This window comes from Pinus tabuliformis, chromosome J (genome assembly GCF_031772625.1).
Source record: "Pinus tabuliformis cultivar Carrire ecotype Pingquan chromosome J, CPIR1, whole genome shotgun sequence".
Lineage (NCBI taxonomy): Eukaryota > Viridiplantae > Streptophyta > Pinopsida > Pinales > Pinaceae > Pinus > Pinus tabuliformis.
In genome coordinates this window covers 782,834,619-782,855,373 of record NC_142295.1, presented here as the reverse complement: position 1 = coordinate 782,855,373, position 20,755 = coordinate 782,834,619, and the positions used below count along the sequence as shown (strand labels likewise).

General features: G+C 37.6%; 1 pseudogene; it reads left to right on the top strand.

The window, feature by feature from the left end:
• Positions 1 to 20,755, top strand: part of LOC149229048 (ABC transporter G family member 39-like) — a 102,724-nt pseudogene that overhangs the window by 58,551 nt on the left and 23,418 nt on the right.

The following is a 20,755-nucleotide window of genomic DNA, read 5'->3' as shown; positions in this document are numbered from 1 at the left end:
TCATTTGGGTCCCTTTCATCAATATTTCATTCTTCCTTGATTTTGTATTTTGACTATGAATCTAATACACACCGGCATCTCCAATTCTTTTGTTCTCTAATTCTTTGATGCTCATTAATTCCTCCAATTCCTAGTTCCTTGCACCTCCTCAATGTAGTCCTCTTCATGGTGGTATCCTTGGAAGTTGTCTCGCAATCCTCAAATTCACTATGATTCATATATCATTTTCCCATCTTGCCTTCCATCACAATCCTTGGAGCAATCACATGCTAAACTTACCCTCTCTTAGGTTTTCCTTGTTGCCATTGTTTCCTAAGAACTAATTCCCTGGAAGTGGAATCTGGAAAGCTAATTAATTTTATTAATTCTATAATTTCTCATCTTAGAATTGGGCCCCACATTGATACCACTTGGTACAAGCTTTATAGATCATTAACAAAATTACATATAACTAATTTTTCTCTATAAATGTGTAGTGGCTAAAAAACTAGCACACTTACACCTTAACAAGATGTGGATGCTACATAACTAAACATGGATAAACAAAACAATCAAAACAAAATTAAATGAATGAATATAATCAACCTCTTTATCAAGCAATAGAACCAAATTCAACCCTTGGAATAAAATATGGAAGTCCTAGTCTCTCCACCATTTATACAATCCATGTTCACTCTACTACTCTTTTATTGCACGATGTTAAGGTTAAACCCTCTTTAGTCTATTTCATCAAATTTATAACATACCCTCAATGTCTTTAAGTCACATGTTAATCGAATAATCTCAACCGTATTTGTATGCATGAATTCCACTCTTATTAATTCCTCACTAGTAAAGCACGATCAATTTCCCTTTCATTGATAAAAAAATTGTCTCATGTGTTTATCTCTTAGCTTTCACAATAATCTGTGTATCTACAACAAAACAAAAAGAAATTTATCTTTACTTATGAAACAATCACACGTACCTTTTGTAACCAAAGGTAACTAAGGTTTATTCTACATGGTGGCTAAGGTTTATTCTACATCTCTTCTTTAGCAATGGCAACTTCCTTAGGCCCTACTACTAAATAAATTAATTTAACAATGAATAATAAATAAGTCTAAGGATAAATATTATAATGTTGACCAGCTTCTCCACATCTTTGACACTATAATTCTAATTTAAATATTTCCAACAAATACACTACAAAATAAATCAAACAAAGAATATTGCAAGCTTGCCTTAAAAACAATTCTCTTTATTATATAATAAATTTCTTTATGAATTAGATATATTCCCATCTCCCATAATGTTTCAATTGTTTTTTGTTTTGGGATTATCCTCATCTTCAATTTACATATACAAAGCATGTATTGTCCAGGTTATATAATTTAAATATTTCTGAGATCCAAGAGCATTTCATTGTACAGAGGTTATCTTGAGAGATTTGTGAGTAAGATAAACACCGTTTAAATATTATTTATTTCATAATAAAATTTAAAAAAAAAATTAATATTACGTCTAATTAATATTTTTAATTATTACATATTTTAAAAAAAGGACAGACAGTACTTTTGATTCAATAACTTTCTTTAAATGAATAATGCATACATGGGTATAAGTTTTCCTATTTACGTGGCATATGGTTTATGGATATGTGGTAGATGGTATCATTGGTAGTTAAGGTTATTTTGAGATTAGATGATGGGATCATTTGTGGCTAAAGTTATTTTGATATTATTTGTGGCCAAGGTTATTTTGAGATTTGATGGAAAGGCATTTTTGTTCTTTTACAATGAAATTCTACCTATCTCTGTTTTGTTATGTTTTTTCTTCCAATCTTATTGTAATATTATGTCTTGTTATAATATTCTATTAACATATCAGTGATTGATTTTTTGGTTATACATATGAAGTTTACAATCCAGCTAGGACAAAGCCTGCCATAGAAGTAAGCTGATGTAAAACAATTCACATCTAATGAAAACATATTTCTACTTTTTTCCTTCTGGAAAAAAAGTTTCTTATTTATTTAGCCCAATTGGTTATCTTTTTGACTTTTAATTTAGAGATCCATTAGCAATAATGCCAGCATTTTTGTGTTTTATGTATGTGGTTTTATTCACGTAACTGTAAACAAAATGTATCGTTATTTTTGCATAGGCATAATAAAATTCTCATTCAGCAACTCAGCCAACCTGCCCCAGACTCAAACGATTTGTGTTTTGAATGGCAATTTGGTCAATCCTTTGCAGTTCAAACCGTGGCTTGTTTCTGGAAGCAGCACTGGTCGTATTGGCGGAATCCTCAGTACAACACTATTCGACCCATTTTCACCTTTTGCTGCGCCCTAATATTTGGCTCTATTTTTTATAGAATTGACTGGAACATGTAAACATTACTTTCTCCAATTCTAATGTGTCGTTCGATGTAGACAAAACGATCCAATTATTATGTGTGGTTGGATGTTTTTTACAGGCAGAAGCAACAAGATATATTGAATGCTTTGGGATCCATGTTCGCAGCTATTATCTTTCTGGACTTCTCTAATGCCGTCTCTTTCCAACCAGTAGTTGATGTGGAAAGGACAGTTTTCTATAGAGAAAAGGCAGCAGGGATGTATTCTGCTCTTCCCTATGCTACTGCTCAGGTAACTATTTTTAATTTTTTTGGTTAGCGCCGTTTGTATTTTTTTGGGTGCGTGTATTGTATTTTTTGGTGCGCATTTTGATTATTAAGATCTTCACAGCTGCACATACCTTCTGGATTTGAATTTTTTTTATATTTGAATCTATGATCTCTTAAAATAAACTATGTTCTGAACATTAAGGCCGTTCCAATTATAATATTATATATTTACCTTTACGGTCTTTATAAAAATCTTTAAACCATAATTAGCAGATTCGAATTAAGGTGAAAAATACGAAAATTCAACAATTCAATGGCTACACCCAATATTTCGTTGAAATCGATTCGATTAGTGGTAATAATAGGTCAATCGAGGGGTTCATACACTTGAATAGAATGTAAGAAAGGAAGGGATCCCGTGAAGGTAAGCAAGGAATGGAAGGTCTTAGTTGATCTTCATACGGTATTGTTCTTGTCTACTCCGGTGGTGTAGGGAGGAGCAACACGACACAATGCTTCTGATCTAGTAACAAAATCCTGGTAAGAAAGGAAGGGATTTCGTGAAGGTAAGAAAGGAATGGAAGGTCTTAGCTGATCTTCATGTTGAAGATAATGGAGAATATCCTAGAATAGGTTGAGTTTTCTATATCTTAGGATGTTGTTTTAACTTCCCTAAAACCATGTTTTCTATTTAATGTGTAATGTGCATGAACAATGTAGACCGTTTTGCAGAGCCAGACTCTCCTGGTTCATACTTTCTTTCGTAGAGCTGACTAGTGGGTTTTATTTCATTTAATACAAACATTGCCATTTTTATCATGGTATCAAAGCGTCAGGGCTAAGGAACTTGTATGCTTTCTGGTGGGTGCGACTAAACCGAAATCGTCACAGGTTTTGAGTAGATAGGCGCGACGATAACACCAACAGTCGCAGGTTTTCAGTGTACATCTGCGACAGTCTCAGATATTAGGTGTATATCTGTTACAGTCTCAGATATTGGGCGTACATCTGTGACAGTCTCACATATTAGGTGTATATCTGCGACAGTGTCAGATATTGGGCGTACATCTGCGACGACGTCTCAGATATTAGGTGTCTATCTGCGAAAGTCTGAGAAAATTGATGTACATCTGCGATGATCATGTAAACAACAAAAAGGCTCCGAGGGAAGGCTGCATCTTGGAGAAGGATGCAGAGTCTGACAGCAGAAGGTTGTCTGGAGGCTGTGAAGGAAGCCATGGTGATCTGTGGTTGTGTTGCGAGATCAAACAACATTGAAGATTAGTGATCTATCTTTGTCATAGATCTGCGGTAAATCTAACATCTTCTTTTACTTGTCGATTTCTTTTTTAAAATTGCCAAGATGAATAACGATATGTTTGAAGCATGCTTCAATGAGCATAACAAGCTCGATGGTTCCAATTATGCAAATTGGAAATTCAAGATGCCGACTCTGCTAGACATGCAGATTGCTTGCACGATTGCGAATGGGGATGAGCTGAAGCCCGCGACTGGATCAGCAACGATCCTAGATTCGGAGAAGCGAGAAGGTAAAGCAAGGACGTTGTTGAAGATGTCAGTGAAAGAATGCATCATACCACACATTAAGAATGTAAGACAGCTAACGAGATCTGGGTAATTCTGAAGGAGTTGTATGAGATCAGGAATTCAAATCATCTTTTGTTCCTCAAGAGTAAGATCCTATCGCTGAAGATGGAGGAGAATGAAACAATTGCTTTATTCGTAGCAAGGATCAAAGACCTGAAGAACAAATTGACAGACATTGGTCATACAGTCGGTGATACAGATCTTGTAACCATTACAATGAATGGTGTCACTGATGATTACCAAATTTTCATCATTGGGATAAATGCGAGAGAGAAGATCCCAAAATTTGAAGAGCTAACAGGAATAGTGATGCAAGAAGAAGAAAGAAGATCGACTCTGAAGCCCCAGAGTGCCGATCTTGCATTGATGGTGAAGAAAAACTTCTTCAAAGGGAAAGGAAGTCCACAACAGCAAAACGGAGCAAACTCACACAAAAGACCAAATCAGACCCAAGGTATGCATCCGAATAGAAACTACTCTCAAACTAAATGTTTTTATTACGGAAAACTAGGTCATATTGCGAGAGAGTGCAGGAAGAAGAAATATCATGAAGAACAACAGAAGCAGAAAAGACATGCAGGTCATCTCACGAATGACAACCATGTGCAGAATTTCAGATTGTTCATGGCAGATCATGATGACAATGTTGTTGCAGACATCTAGTATGTAGATTAAAGAGCCTCAACACACATGACAGGGAACAAGATTTGGTTCAAAGATTTTAAAGAAATCAACGAAGGAGCACAGATTTACCTAGGTGATGATAAAAGTCATCAAATCAAAGGGTGTGGGAAAGTTTCTGTCATTCTACCTAATGGTAATGTAAAAAAAATTCATAATGTCATGTATGTGCCTGGTGTAACAAAGAACTTGATTTCTGTATCCATGATTATAGATCAAGATCTGAAAATTGAATTCTTCAAATCTAACTGTTATATTAAAGATCTGCTAGATGGCATGAAGACAATTGCTACAGGAATCCGAACAGGAGGACTGTACAAGCTGGATGTAAGACCTTCACCATTTCGAGCATTGAAAGCAGCGAACCTGACTACAGAAGAGCTATGGCATCAGAGATTTGGCCACATCAACTACAATGATTTGTTGTTACTACAAAAGAAGGAAATGGTAAGAGATCTTCCTATGCTAAAGCAAGTACATAATGATTCTGATGCCCGTACATTAGGAAAAATGCATAGAGAAGAATTCCATGTTCGAGTGGAAATGAAATAGAGGGATATACTTGAATTAGTGCACATAAACCTTTGTGGACCCATGCAGACAAAATCATTAGGAGGTACACTGTATTTTCTACTGTTTATTGATGACTGTACGAAGTTTTCTTGGGTGTATTTCTTAAGTAAGAAGAGTCATACATTCGAATACTTTAAGCAGTTTAAAAATATGATTGAAATACAAACAGGAAAATAGATAAAAATTCTTCGTTCTGATCAAGGGGGAGAATACAGGAAGGATGAGCTTATTAGGTATTGTAAAGATCATGGAATTTTGCAGCAATTCATAGTACCCCATACTCCACAGCAGAATGGAGTATCAGAAAGAAGTATGTTGAAATTCAAGAATCTTTCAAATGGTTTTTGGGCTGAAGCAGTGAATACTGCAATTTATTTGAAAAATAGGAGTCCTACAAAGAGTCTTGAGTCTAAAAATCCTTATGAAGCATTATATGGATTTAAGCGTGCAGTAACACACTTAAGAATATTTGGATCTAAAGCATTTGCCCACATTCCAAAGGAAGATAGAAGAAAATTAGATTCAAAAGCCATTAGATGTACCTTTATAGGGTATTTTTCATAGTATAAAGCTTACATATTATTTAATCCCTCTACTCACAAGATATTTGTTAGTAGAGATGTCAAATTCCATGAGCAGGATCAAGAAGAATCTAATGAGCACAATGAGGAATGGGACATTCCATACTTGGTGGAAGAAGAACCAGAAAACAATCAGGATCAGCAACAGACAAAGGCAGAAGATGAACAACAGCAGATACAACAACAGATACAGCAGCAGCAGCAGCAGATACAACAGCAGCAACAACAGTGGGGAGAAAAAGAGAATGATGATAAGACAAGGTTTGAGGCGACCCCACCACTCAGGAGATCAGGTAGGAAAGCTCAAATGCCTGCAAGATATAGGGAAAATACTTTTATAACTAGTATGATGAATGTGGTTGAACAGTCTAGTTATAAAGAAGAAAATGAATGTAGTGAATGGAAAACAGCCATGGAACAAGAATATGATTCAATAATTAGAAATAACACTTGGGAATTGGTTGAACTTCCTTGAGGAAAATAAACCATAGGTTGTAAATGGTTATATAAACTGAAGATTAATGCAGATGGAGCCATAAAAAAACTAAAAGCTAGGTTGGTAGCAAAGGGGTACTCACAAAAAGAAGGGATAGACTATGAAGAAACCTTCACCCCTGTAGCTAAATTGAACACTATCAGAATGTTAATCGCTTTAGCTACTAAGAAACATTGGATGATGCACCAACTAGATGTAAAGTCTGCACTTTTGAATGGAGAACTAAAAGAAGAGGTTTATCTAGAGCAATCGGAAGGGTTTGTCCAGAAAGGAAAAGAAAATTTAGTCTATAGATTGAAGAAAGCAGTTTATGGACTAAAACAAGCTCCCAGGTCTTGGTATGAAAAGATTGATTCATTTTTTCTACAAGCTGGCTATAATAGAAGTAAAAGTGACCCTAATCTTTACACCATGAAATATGAACAAAGGCGCGTAGTGTTGATTTCATTGTATGTATATGATTTGATCATTACAAGTGATGCTACATATTTAATCGATGAAATCAAGCAACAAATATCACAAGTGTTTGAAATGAAACACCTCGGTGAACTCAGATACTATTTAGGTCTTGAGATCTGGAGAGATTCAAGTCAAACATTTATGTCCCAAGTAGAGTATGTCAAGGGCCTGTTGGAAAAGTTTCAGATGGATCAGTGTAAGCCTACAATGGTACCATTGGAACAAAACATCAAATTGCAGTGTGAGGATGGCTCAAAAGTGGCAGACGCAAGACTTTTCAGACAGGTGGTTGGGAGTCTAATCTACCCAACCACCACTAGACTTGATTTGGCTTACGCAGTTAGTGTGCTAAGTAAATTTATGTCTAAGCCACTTGAAAGCCATTGGAATGTAGCGGAAGGTGTTTTGAGGTATCTACAAGGTACTGTAGATTACGGTATTATTTACACTGACTCCTCTGATGTTGGATTGGGAAGATTTGTAGATTCATATTGGGCTAGAAATGTAGATGATCATAGATCTATAATAGGTTATGCATTCAGCATTAGATCTGGGGTGATCACATGGAGCAGCAGGAAGCAAAACACAGTCTCCTTGTCCTCAGTGGAAGCAGAGTATCAAGCCATGTGTGCAGCAACGTGTGAGGTAGTTTGGTTGCGGAGACTTCTCCAGGATGTTGGGGAAGAACAGATAGACACAAAAACAATCAGATGTGACAATCAGAGTTCAATCAAACTTGCCAATAATCTGGTGTTTCACAAAAACACTAAACATATTGATACACAATTCCACTTTGTCAGGGAGAAAGTGCAATCAAAAGAAATCCATTCAGAATATTGTAATACATGTGATAATGTTTCAGACATTTTCACTAAGCCTCTTGGGAAAGTTATGTTTGAAATGTTTAGGGAGATGTTAGGCATATTTGTGAACCCATTCTCCATTAAGGGGGAGTGTTGAAGATAATGGAGAATATCCTAGAATAGGTTGAGTTGGTTCACGTAACCTCAGGATAGGAATTAGTTTCTATTTCTTAGGATGTTGTTCTAACTTCCCTAAAACCATGTTTTCTATTTAATGTGTAATGTGCATGAACAATGTAGAGCGTTCTGCAGAGCCAGACTCTCCTGGTTCAGACTCTCTTTCGTAGAGCTGACCAGTGGGTTTTATTTCATTTAATACAAACATTGCCATTTTTATCACTTCAGACGATATTTTTCTTGTCTACTCTGGTGGTGTAGGGAGGAGCAGCACGACACAACGCTTCAGATCCAGTAACATTTTAGAATCGATGTTCGTCTGAACAATCTACTGTTCCATCCTTCGGGAGTTCTATGGGCTTCTCGTATTTGGCTCTGTTTCACCCGGGTTGTCACTGTCTTCAATGCCCTGTATATGGGCTGCTACTGAATTGTTATTCCTCATTTTCTCTTTTTCTATATACTTCTAGGTTTCAGGGTTTGGTAGCATGTTTCTATACAACCTCCATCTTCGCCCTTGTTCTTTATAGCCTCTTCTGTATATATGTGACCCATTTCTACCCTCTGTGACATTGTCCATATGCCATCTGTGCTTGATACAATTCGAGATACTTGGTCAGTTTTTTTACTGAGGAGTGACCTTGTTTGTGATCCAGATCTTGAGGGGAGGCCCCCAAGATCTAAAAGATTGAAATGGATCTTGGGGGAAAGACCCCAAGATATGAAAAAAATTGAAATGCCAGAAGAATAAAGAGAGGAGAATGACCAATAAACAAAAACCACAAATAAACTTTTTATTGAAACCGATAGTAACTGTAAAGGCTACATTGTGGCGGACAATCTGTCCTTTTATAAAATGTGACTTGTTACTTATAGTATTTTTAAGTTACAATACCACAGGTCAATTCTATGGGTGAATGAATACCACGGGTGGATTTTACAATACCACGGGCGGATTCCATTTACAATACCATGGGTAAATTCCATGGGTCGATGAATAATATGGGTGGATGAGTACCATGAGTTGATGCCATTTTCCATTCGGATCATTCCTCCCTCCTTAAAAAGCAATGGTCCCCATTGCGTAAAGTTCCCTCCTGTGAAGCCTTTTTGGAATATGAAGAGCCACTGAAGATAAGGGTTTTATGTGGTTAACCCAAAACCCTGATAAATGAAGATCCGAGGATAGAGATACCCTGTAATGCTTGTGACCAACTGTGATTCTGACAGTGTGCGGCCTAGCAAACGGACTTCGATGACAAGGATTTTATGCGGTTGACCCATAACCATGATGTTGGTTGCTGATGAAGTAGCAGGTGCCTACATAGCTTGGGGTGGGAGGGCACATCTCCAAATAACCCAAGCCAAATGTTTCTATTTTGAAACTGATGAATGTGAAGCAGGTGCCTACTAAAGTGGGGTGGGAGGGCACATCTCCAATGGGAACCCACTTCCAATGCTGCTCCAGAATTAAAATGGGCATAACTCAGTCAATATAACTCAGAATATTTATTATAACCTATTTTTGAAAGCAGAAGGACCATTTTGCATCTTCCCATGTGATGGAAATCCTTATTTGGACACTCTGAGATCTCAGATTCGTGCTGCAAGAGTTCTGCCGTGACAAAAATTCTGATAAAATAGCTGATTTTAAATTAGCGATATCTCCCACATTCGAACTCCGATTCGACCCATTTTTTTTTTGAAATTGGGTGAGTTTTCGAGAGGAATCCAAATCTAGTATTTGTTTTTGTAAATTTTGTACCAAATATTTCAGATCTTATCTGCAAAGTCGCCGCCCATGGAATCATAACCTGCTCTGATACCATTGATCCGGATCTTGAGGGGAGGCCCCCAAGATCTAAAAGATTGAAATGGATCATGGGGGAAAGACCCTAAGATCTGAATAAAATTGAAATGCCAGAAGAATAAAAGAGAGGAGAATGCCCAATAAACAAAAACCACAAATAAACTTTTTATTAAAATCGATAATAACTGTAAAGGCTACATTGTGGCGGACAATCTGTCCTTTTACAAAATGTGACTTGTTACTTATAGTATTTTTCAGTTACAATACCACGGGTCAATTCCATGGATGAATGAATACCATGGGTGGATTTTACAATACCACGGGCGGATGCCATTTACAATACCATGGGTAAATTCCATGGGTCGATGAATAATATGGGTGGGTGAGTACCATGGGTTGATGCCATTTTCCATTCGGAACAATCTGCTCATTGACGGTTTTTCCTCCATCCGGGACAAGTGGTCATTCACCAAACCATGCAAAAAATTTGGCGTCCAGGTATGTAATTTTTGGATGATGATGTTATTACTGTTGTTGTAGTTGAGAGCCTGCCGTTTATCTCCATCCTCTGGTCTTGTCTTGCCTGAATTGGCCATTATGCTCTGGTCACTTCCTTGGTTTCATTTTCCCGATTGTCGGAATTTTTCTCTCTTGGACGATTTGTATTATCCCGAGACTAGTAGGTGGAATTTACTACCACGATCACATCTCATTATCAACACCTCTCTGCTAGACACTACAGCATGTGCTCCAAGATCCTCGTATTTCGCCCACATATATCTGGTATTATTCCCCGTGTGAGTATCCACCATTTTACCTCATTTGGATGACCTCCTTATGGCGTACTTCATTTTTGGTTGTATGTCGTTTTATTCTCTGAACGAGTCCATATCTTCGTGTACATTCCTTCTGGCTCCCGAGGGGGTCGTAGTTATTTCTGGACCCTGTTTTATTTCTCTTCATATCTACCTACCTGTACATCTCCATTTATTGTTGTCAGAGTATGACTTTGGAATCTGTTTGTGGACTTTTTGTGCACTGTGGGGTTATGGTGGGACACTTCTCTTAATCATCTACCAACGAGACCCTTATATGGGTCATGATGGATGCGGAGTCACACCTCCTGCATTCTGCTGGTGATGACCATCGAGGTGGTCCATGATCACTCGACGCTTGGCACAACATTCTGGGTGATTTTCGTATGCCGGATGGTGACCACATGTCCCTCCTTTCGCAGGGTGGCGAACATGCTTCATGGGGACAACATTCCAAACATAAACATCATTCTATTAAAACCACCACCTCGCCACCTACTTTGTCTTTAGACAATGTTGTTCTGATCGACAAGCTTACTAGTCTACAGAAGTGCGCTCTCGTTTCAAGGTGGTACTTCTCAGATGTTAGCAACCCAGACATGAGAGATTGGGTAGAGAAGAAGTGGAAGTCGATGCTAGGATACATGCCGACTGTTGTATGACTTTTGAAAGGTTGGTATAGTTTCCATTTTCCAAGTCAGGAGGACTTGGAAAAAATCAAATCAGTGTCATGGATTAATGGTAAGAGTTTCCTGGTACTTCATCGTTGGTACATTGGAGACAATTCTCTTCAGAACACTTCACAGAGCGAGCTCATCAGGGTGAAATTACTTGGATTACCGATTGAGCTATGGATGAAGCAAGTCCTTATGGATATTGGCAACGCTATCGGTAAATTTTTTTATGTAGATCCTCGATGCTTGGGGCCTCCAGACAAGCAGGTGGCTTGGATCCTAATTAAAAAGGAATTCTGAGGTGGCTTTCCAGACCATATTGATTTTTTCAGGGGCGAGACTCAACTATCACAGAGATTGGACTTATGGGGGGTTCCTTTCCGATGTTCACACTGCCATCACACTAGACATCTATTTGCACAATGCCCACGTCGGTCAAGAGGATGATTACATGGCAGGCCTTTTTCTAGTGCACATTTGAAGTCTCATTTTGGGGGTAGCCATCCTGCACAAAAATTTCAACATGGTTTTTCTGCTCAGAACATTTAGATATTCCCCTTGGCTCCTATCCTTCCCACACACATGCTTTTAACTCTTCATTAGACAGTTCATCGACCATTCTGGTCCCTTCTTCCCCTTTATCTTCATTGAAGTCTGATTTCCTAGCCCTGTCTAGTCCAATAATTTGCACCTGTAAACCCTCTCCAAGATCAATCCACCCTGGTCCGGAAGAACTACCACCTTTCTCAGCGCCACAGCCGACCCACAACATTCCCTCCACAACCCAAATCACTTATGGTCCATCTTCATCACCTTCCCTTTTCGCTAACCGGAACAAAGCACCTAGGACAAGTGTCACTCTGCCTAACTCACCATTGGACTCTCGTACAAACTCAGTAGGTAGTGACCTAGACTTTCTACTCAACAAGACATCATTGGACTTGCGGACCCTTACCATTCACAAGCCATCTGGCTCTCCCACCCCCCCACATTAGCCCTACCTTTGTAGGTAACATCACTGTCCAGTGGAAACAAAACCAAGGTAGCTGAAATTTTAGACGACGTCCTAGGCCTAATCCGCTTTCCTCCCCTATGGACTGATTTTTGGTTGATGTGCCTATTTCTCACATCTCCCCCTCACGGGCCCTTAGAACAAGGCTGCGAGAGCATGGTTCTCCATGACGTTAATTTTATCACTCAATATATGGGGTTTGGCGGCTACCCCAAAATATTGGGCCCTCAAGAGTCTTTTCTCCTCTCTACACCCAAATATCATCCTTTTGCAAGAATCCATGCACTCTTTTCCACATGTTTTTCAATATTTCCAAAAATGCTCCCAGAATGGCATATATCTGCCACTGCAGTTGTGGGTCTCTCTAGTGGTTTACTGGCTATTTAGGACCCTAGGTGGGTCAGAATTAAAGCTTTTAGATGTTTTGCTGGTATACTCCTTGAGGGACATATCCACGGAATGGGTGGTCACATTCATATATTGAACACCTATGCTCCTTATAGAGATTGGACCATTTTTTGGGATCGTTTGTTTTCTTATGGTATTATGGAGTTGGACTTCCTCATCATCGCAAGAGATCTAAACTGTACCATTGCTTTGGAAGAAGTATCAGGACGTTCTAGAAGGATTAACCCTTTGGCAAGGATGTTTCATGGTGCTCTTCTAGCACATAATTTTGTGGACATTTGCTTGGATGAAATGGCTCCCACTTGGGACGATGGTCGCGCTGGTGAGGCGCATGTCGTGAAGAGATTGGATCATCTCTTAATGCATGAATAGTTGGTTGCTCTTCTTGGAGATGTGCAGAGGTAGATTATCAGTAATTTGTTATGAAACCAACTCACAAAATGATAGTAAAGATAGATCAACGCCTTAGAATTCAGCCTCTTTGAGGGGGAAACCTCCTTTACATTACACAAATGAGCAATTCTTGGATGATACAAATAATAAGACCTCCTTTCTATATATAGGAGCCTAAGCGGTCATAATATAATCAGAGCCGACATAACAATAATAATGTAAGGGCACAATAATAACAATATGGGGACTACATGGGTACAACAATATAATAAGGGGGTTTTACTAATAACAATAAGGGGTTACACTAGTAGTATAGGGGCCTAACATGCCCCTCTCCCTTAAAAAGTGTTGTCCTCAACGCTTGAGTAGTTCTTGATGCTTCTGTATAAAATTCTTGTCCCTCCATGTGGAATATTCTGTGGGTAAGTTCTTCCACTTAATGAGATACTATGAAATTGATCGATTTCATAGCTGTTGGGTTTTTGTTTCTATGACTGCTCCAGGTTCCAATATGATTTTTCCTTTCTCTTCAAGTTCTGGCAATATTGTTTAAATTGGGATACTGTGCAACTTTTGAATGAGTGGCCACACTTATTTGTCCTTCTTCTATTCATCCCTTGTTTCGTTTATCCAATCTACTTGGATAATAGAAATAGCACAAAACAATGCTTCCACATCGTCATCCTTTCTTGAATGTGCATCTACAACAAAAATTTACTTCCTTTTTCTATAGATGATGTCAGAGTCATAACCCAACATATTTGTGACCAATTTTTTATATTCTTCTAAAGATAATATTTGTTCTAAAAAGTATTTAAGAATATTATGATCCTTTTTTACCTTGAAGTGTCTTCCCATTGGGTAAGGTCTCCATTTCTTAAGTGCATGTAGTATTGCCAACATTTTCTTCTCATAAATAGCTTGCTTGAGATGTAGCCATAAAAATACCCAATCACCTACATCAAAACTTTTTTCACTGCGATGTTGATCTACCTGTTTTTTCATTCGATTTTGCACCAAAGTGGCGTTATCCTTTAAAAGTTGGAGAACTTATTGTTGATGCTCAATGTGATGTTTCACTGCTTGAACCTTTTTCTTCTTGATGTGTCTTTTTATCTTGAGAGTTTGAGGAGTGGTAATTTCTTTCAATGCTTTACAAGATATGGTCAGATTCATTTTTGATGCTCAATGTGATCTTTCACTTCTTGAACATTTTTCTTCTTGATATGTCCTTTTATCTTGATAGTTTGAGGAGTGGTAATTCCGGCCAATGCATTACAAGATATGGTTGGAATAATTTCTTCTTTCTCGATGTCATCTTTCACTTCTTGAACATTTTTCTTCTTGATATGTCCTTCTATCTTGAGAGTTTGAGAAGTGGTAATTCTTACCAATGCCTTACAAGATATGGTCGGATTCATTTCTTCTTTCTCTTGGTTGGGTCCTGGAATATATCCTCTTCTTTTGATTTTTCTTGATCCTTTTCTTCCTCCTCTTCATACTCTATGTAAAAGAATTTCTTCTCAGCACACTTATGACCTTTAGTGCATTTGCTATCACAATTGTAACAAAGCACTTTTTCTCTTTTTTCTTCCAATTGTTGTGGTGTAAACCTTGTAGGTTGTGGATGGCTAGGAGAAGAAACACTTCCATAATTATAGTCATGAGTGGTGGGATTCCTTGTTTCCATAATTTCACTTTCAACTTTTCTTGCCCACCTGAACGCCTTCTCCAATGAATCAAGTTCCCAAAGACAAACCTCATGTTGAATGTTATACTTTAAAGTACCTATGAAGACATTAATCCTTTACTTCTCTGAAATATCATTTACCGTTATATTCAATTTTTGAAAGTCCTCAATGTGCTCTGTGATTGAACACTTTTTTTTGAGATTTATCAATTTGCTAAAGAAGGTGTTTCTCTTTGTATCCTCATAATGTGCTATCATTTCCTCCGTGAAAATTGACCACGTAACAAGTGGTTTACTAGAAAAAACCCTTTATACCATAAAAATTGATCCAGTTCTAAATATGAAGATGTAATATGTACCTTTTGTAATAGTTGCACCTCATGTAGATCAAAATATTGCTCCATCTATAGTATCCAATTTACCGGATCCTTGCCATCAAACTTCCTCATATTGCCTTTTCTTGATTTTAGGAGCTCGATCTCGAAACGACTTTAACTCTGTAATTTCAGCTCTTCCAGTTCCAAAATTGTGACTTGCTGTAGCCCTCTATTTCCTCTTTCTAATGTCACTAGTCTGATTAAAATTGGATTCTCCAAGAAAGAGTTATGCACAATCTCCCAAGATGACCTCATTATATACCTTTTCAGAAGAACGAACTTGCATGAAGTGCCACGTGTCACTGTTTTGACCTCTAGATATGAAAAATATACAAAAGAAACTACAATACATCCTCTTTCTGTAACTTCTTCTGAAATATCAATATGATACTTAGAGAGACAATTATGACGATTTTCCCAAGGTGACATGTTTGGAATGTAATTCAGGGGTCTGCACAAACCCTAACTTCCTCAGACTATATCTCCGAAAATTTAGCGAGACAGGATCTGAAATTTGGAGCCGAGTTTCAGATCGATTTCTTCTCATATGGGTTTTTTTTAGCTTCTGAAACTTCCTAGCGAAAGTGTTATAGCAAGAATCCCACGATGAAATACTTTAGTTGAAATTTTGGAGTTTGCAAAAACCATAACCTCCTCAGATCATATCTCCGCAAATATAGTGAGACAAGCTCTGGAATTCAGAACCAAGGCTTAGCAGGAGTTCGCCTCAAATGGATTTTTTTTTTTCTTCTGAAAGGTTGCAGAAAACAAGCTATAGTGAAAATGATACGATGACCTGTTTGTAGCAGCAAAACCCTAGAATCCAAAGCTCTGATACCAAATGTTATGAAACCGGCTCACAAAATGATAGAAAAGATAGATCAACGCCTTATAATTCAGCCTCTTAGAGGGCGAAACCTCCTTTACATTACAGAAATGAACAATTCTTGGATGATAAAAATGACAAGACCTCCTTCCTATATATAGGAGTCTAAGGGGTCATAATATAATCAGAGCTGACATAACAATAATAATGTAACGACACAATAATAACAATAGTGGGCTTCTATGGGGTAGAATAATAACAATATGGGGACTATATGGGTACAACAATATAATAAGGGGGGTTGTACTAATAAAAATAAAGGGTTAAACTAGTAGTATAGGGCCCTAACAAATTTTCTATCAGATCATAGACTGATTGCACTTCTATGGAGGAGGTTGATGGTGTGCCGGGGCATGGCATTTAAATTCAGCATGACCTGGCTAGATGATCTAGATTTTAACACTCTAGTAAGGGATACATGGCACCGCGATGGTGATTTTGGATCCCCCCCATGAATTGGATATCGGATAAACTGGAGACCCTTCGCAGGGTAGTGAAAAACTGGCAGAAGAGGAAAAATTAGTCAATGAAAAAAGAGATTAAGGATATACAATGTGAGCTCAAACTCCTCCTCCCTTACATGGCCATGAATAATCTTTTGGATGCTACCCGCTCACATATTCTGGAACTGGAATTAAAAAGGAAAAGACTCTTAGATTTTGAAGAAGCCTCCTCTCGCCTTAAGAGCTGGGCAATCTGGATTAAAGAGGGGGACATAAATAGAAAATTTTTCCATCGTTTTTCAAACCATAGGTGTAATGCAAATTCTATATGGTGGATTCATGATGCTCAGCGAAACTATATCCAATTAAAGGAGGAGATCTCCAAAGCTGCGACCTCACGCTTCAAAGAGGTATGCTAGTGCAACGAAAACATTGTTGTCGAAGATCTCATATGGGGGATTGAGCATTTCCCGCCTATGTTTGGCAAAGAATCAAATGATGCACTGTACAGAAGCATCACTGAGGAGGAATTACTCGATGTCCTTAAATCATTCAATGGCGGTAAAAGCCTGGGACCGGACGGGTGGACTGTAGAGCTGTTCACACATTTCTTTGATATTTTCAAAAATGATCTACTGCACATGGTGGAGTATTCTAGACTCACTAGGAATGCACACCATGTTATAAAATCCACATACATTGCTCCTATCCCAAAGTGCAATCCTCCAACCTGTTTTGTTGACTATAGGCCAATCTCAATGTGCAGCCTTATCTACAAAGTTATTTCAAAAACCATTGCAGGGAAAATGCGAGGTACTTTATCGTGCCATATATCTCCTGAGAAACATGGGTTTCTACAGGATAGACAAATTCATGACATTGTTGCAAATGCACGAGAATGCAAGCATTCGATTCATACAAAACACCTCAATGCTGCCATCTTGCAAGTAGATCCGCAGAAGGCTTTCCATTGCCTGGATTGGGGATACCTCAGACTGGTCCTATTCAAAAATTAGCATACAACCCAAAGGTGTTGATTGCATTATGGCATGTGTGATAAATGCTTATTATTTTGTGATTATAAATGGATACCTTTCAAAAAATTTCTCAGTTGGGCGTGGACTGAGACAGGGTTTCTCTTTGTCACCGCTTTTATTTATCTTGGCAATGGACGGTTTGAGCCTGCACATTTCAAAAGCGCTGGAGCAAAACCAAGTCCAGGCTCTACAGTTGCGTAACGACATCAATATATCACATGGTTTCTTTGTATATGACATGCTCATCATGGGTATGTTGAATCGTTTTACATGGTTGTTCCTTGTTCATATTTTCAGGAAATTTGCTAATGCTACTAGTTTATATATGAATGCACACAAATCTATTATTTATCATGGGAATTGTGACTTAGATATCATTGCATATATAAAAAAATTGTTTGAAATTGACGCCGAGTTGATGGGTCATGGTATGAAGTACTTGGGATACCATATCAAACCCCGTAAATATAGGAATGCTGATTGACAATGGCTTCTTGATAGATATTTTAAGAAGATTTCTGGGTGGGAATATAGATGTGTATCCCTGGGGGGTCGTTTCATCCTTACGTAAACAATCCTTAATCAACTAGGGGTATACTAGGCCCATCTTCACGATATTCCTGTTGCCGCCATTCTCTATCTCAACAATATTATGGCTAATTTTATATGGGGTGGTAGTCATGAGCATAATAAATTTCATTTGTCTAAGATGTCTAAGATCACTCTGTCTAAGGTCATCAGGGGATGGGGTATTTTAGACCTTCACCACTTTGTATGGGCATTATTAATCAAGTCTCTATGGAGGGGCATTTTCACGACAGGAACATGGAGTGTCGTCATTAGACAAAAATACTTAAAGAACCATGATTTCATATACTGGTTCCGAAGGGGTTCCATTGGAGTTACAAATGGATTGACTATTTGGCTCATCTTTCATAAAGTCGCTAAGATCTTCCTACAACACTTGGCTTGGAACATTGGATCAGGCCACAATATTCTGATTAGTATAGACCATATTCTGGGTGATAGCAATGAGGATATGATCCTAGAGCAGCTTATACATACCTTAAATGGAAGAGGCATATATTTCTGGGGTCAATCCATTTCACTATGAAGGGGTCCATACCCAGTCTCGAAGCGTGCACAGGAGCTAGGTCTACCTAGATATTGGGACCTGGAATGGGATTAGATTATTGTCAGAATGAAACAACTTGGGATATGTCATGTTGGCATTCATGATATGTTAATTTTGTTAGGAAAGATGAAGAATGATAACATCAAAGTTGCGGATATATACCTCACTCTCTGTTCCGTGGATGCACAACTGAGTGAGAAACATGTTTTTTTTGCCTTCTGGAAAACTAATATCCCTATTAAAATCATCCTCTTTACTTGGATGGTTTTCCATAATCAAAATTTCACTTGGCAGAACTTGGAAAAGAGACAATGGCAAGGACCTAGCATCTGCCTTATCTGTAAAGACGAAATAGAAAACAACAACCATATTTTCCTCAAATGTCATCATACAGTCCAGGTATGGAAAACACTTTCTTCACAAATTGGTTTTCTGTATATTGAACATGATTGCGTTGTGCACTGCTTGCGGTGGTGGAGCTCTCAGAAGTCTGTTTGGAGAATCATTCCACTAATCCTATTTTCGGAAATATGGAAGTGGAGAAACATTTGCCTCTTTCAAAATTACACTGAATATTTCTATAAGGTAATTGAAAGTGCTTTAATTAACCACACACTGCATACATCAAATGAAATATGCTCCAAAGCACCTCGTTACAAGAGGACTGAACTTCAGATGGAATACCCTATGGGTTTTTTTGATGGTGTTGCTCAACGACACACATGTGGTTGCGGTTTTTGGCTTGCCATCTCAGATGCACTGACATACAGAACATACTGGCATGGAGGTAGGGGCACTAACACAAAGGCTGAAGCAATGGCCTTATGGGGCCTCCTATGGTTCACTAATTTCCTTGATATCCCTCTCATACATATCCATGGGGATTCAAAAATTATAATCGATCAAATAATGGGCAATGCAAACATCACAAACCCATTATTACTTGGTTGGCTGAGGAGAATTAAACTACTATGGAATCAACACAATAACTCCACTATCCAACATGTTGGCAGAGAACAAAATACGGATGTACATGAACTATCGAAGAGGGGTTTAAATGGTAACTCTGGTAAAATGCATTTAGAAAATATCCCAGAATGTCATTGATATAGGAGACTTCCCACTCCCTAGGTAAGTATCTACATCCCTTCTTTTTCTTGCATAGTTTTTTGTAACTCCACTAGTCTTATACCTGTTAGCTTTCAATCCTTCGGAAGGATGGACATGCTGCTATTTTATCACTATACCACTGACTAAAAGATACAGAGGACATGCCGAATGCATACTATATTCTCCTACGGTTTTTAATTGCATACAACTATGTCATGCATGTTTATATTTCTAGATATGTACGTGGTCTATGGATTGTTATATCTCTTTATATGTTTTGTATATGGCAATACTTGGATGGAATGCTGAAATTGCATCTCCAGATGGAACTGTAATGATATGGAGCATTTGAAAGGCATTGTAAATATCCTGAATTCTGAACTATTAATATATATCATTATTTTTTTGTACTGATAAAACAAAAAAAACAAAAAAAATAAAATAAAATAAAATAAAATGAAAGGTAATTATTAAACAAAGAATTTGAAGTTGATAAGAGGAATAATTTTTTCTAAGAAAGATCTAGATAAATAAGCTTTGAAAACCAAAAATTTATTTTATTTAGAATTTTGAAAGTAAAGATTTTATCTCCAAGTTTTAAAATAAGAGGTTTTGGCGGAAAGAATCTTTTATATTTATTTATTTATATAAAAAATAAATAAAAAATACTATCGTTATATATAAGTAAAAGATATATACTATCCATTTTTTGATGATTGAAAAGTTTTCAACCAAATTTATACCTATCTCATCCGAATTCCAAATTTGTAACTATGCTTTCAACTAATGCAACAATATTTGTCTAACGCAGGTTTTAATCGAAGCGACATATGTATATGTTCAAACACCGGTGTATGGAGTGGTAGTATATGCATGCACATGCTTAACGTGGACAACAGCCAAATTCTTTTGGTATTTGTTTTTCATGTTCTTCACGTTCCTTTATACCAAATACTATGGGATGATAATGGGAACAT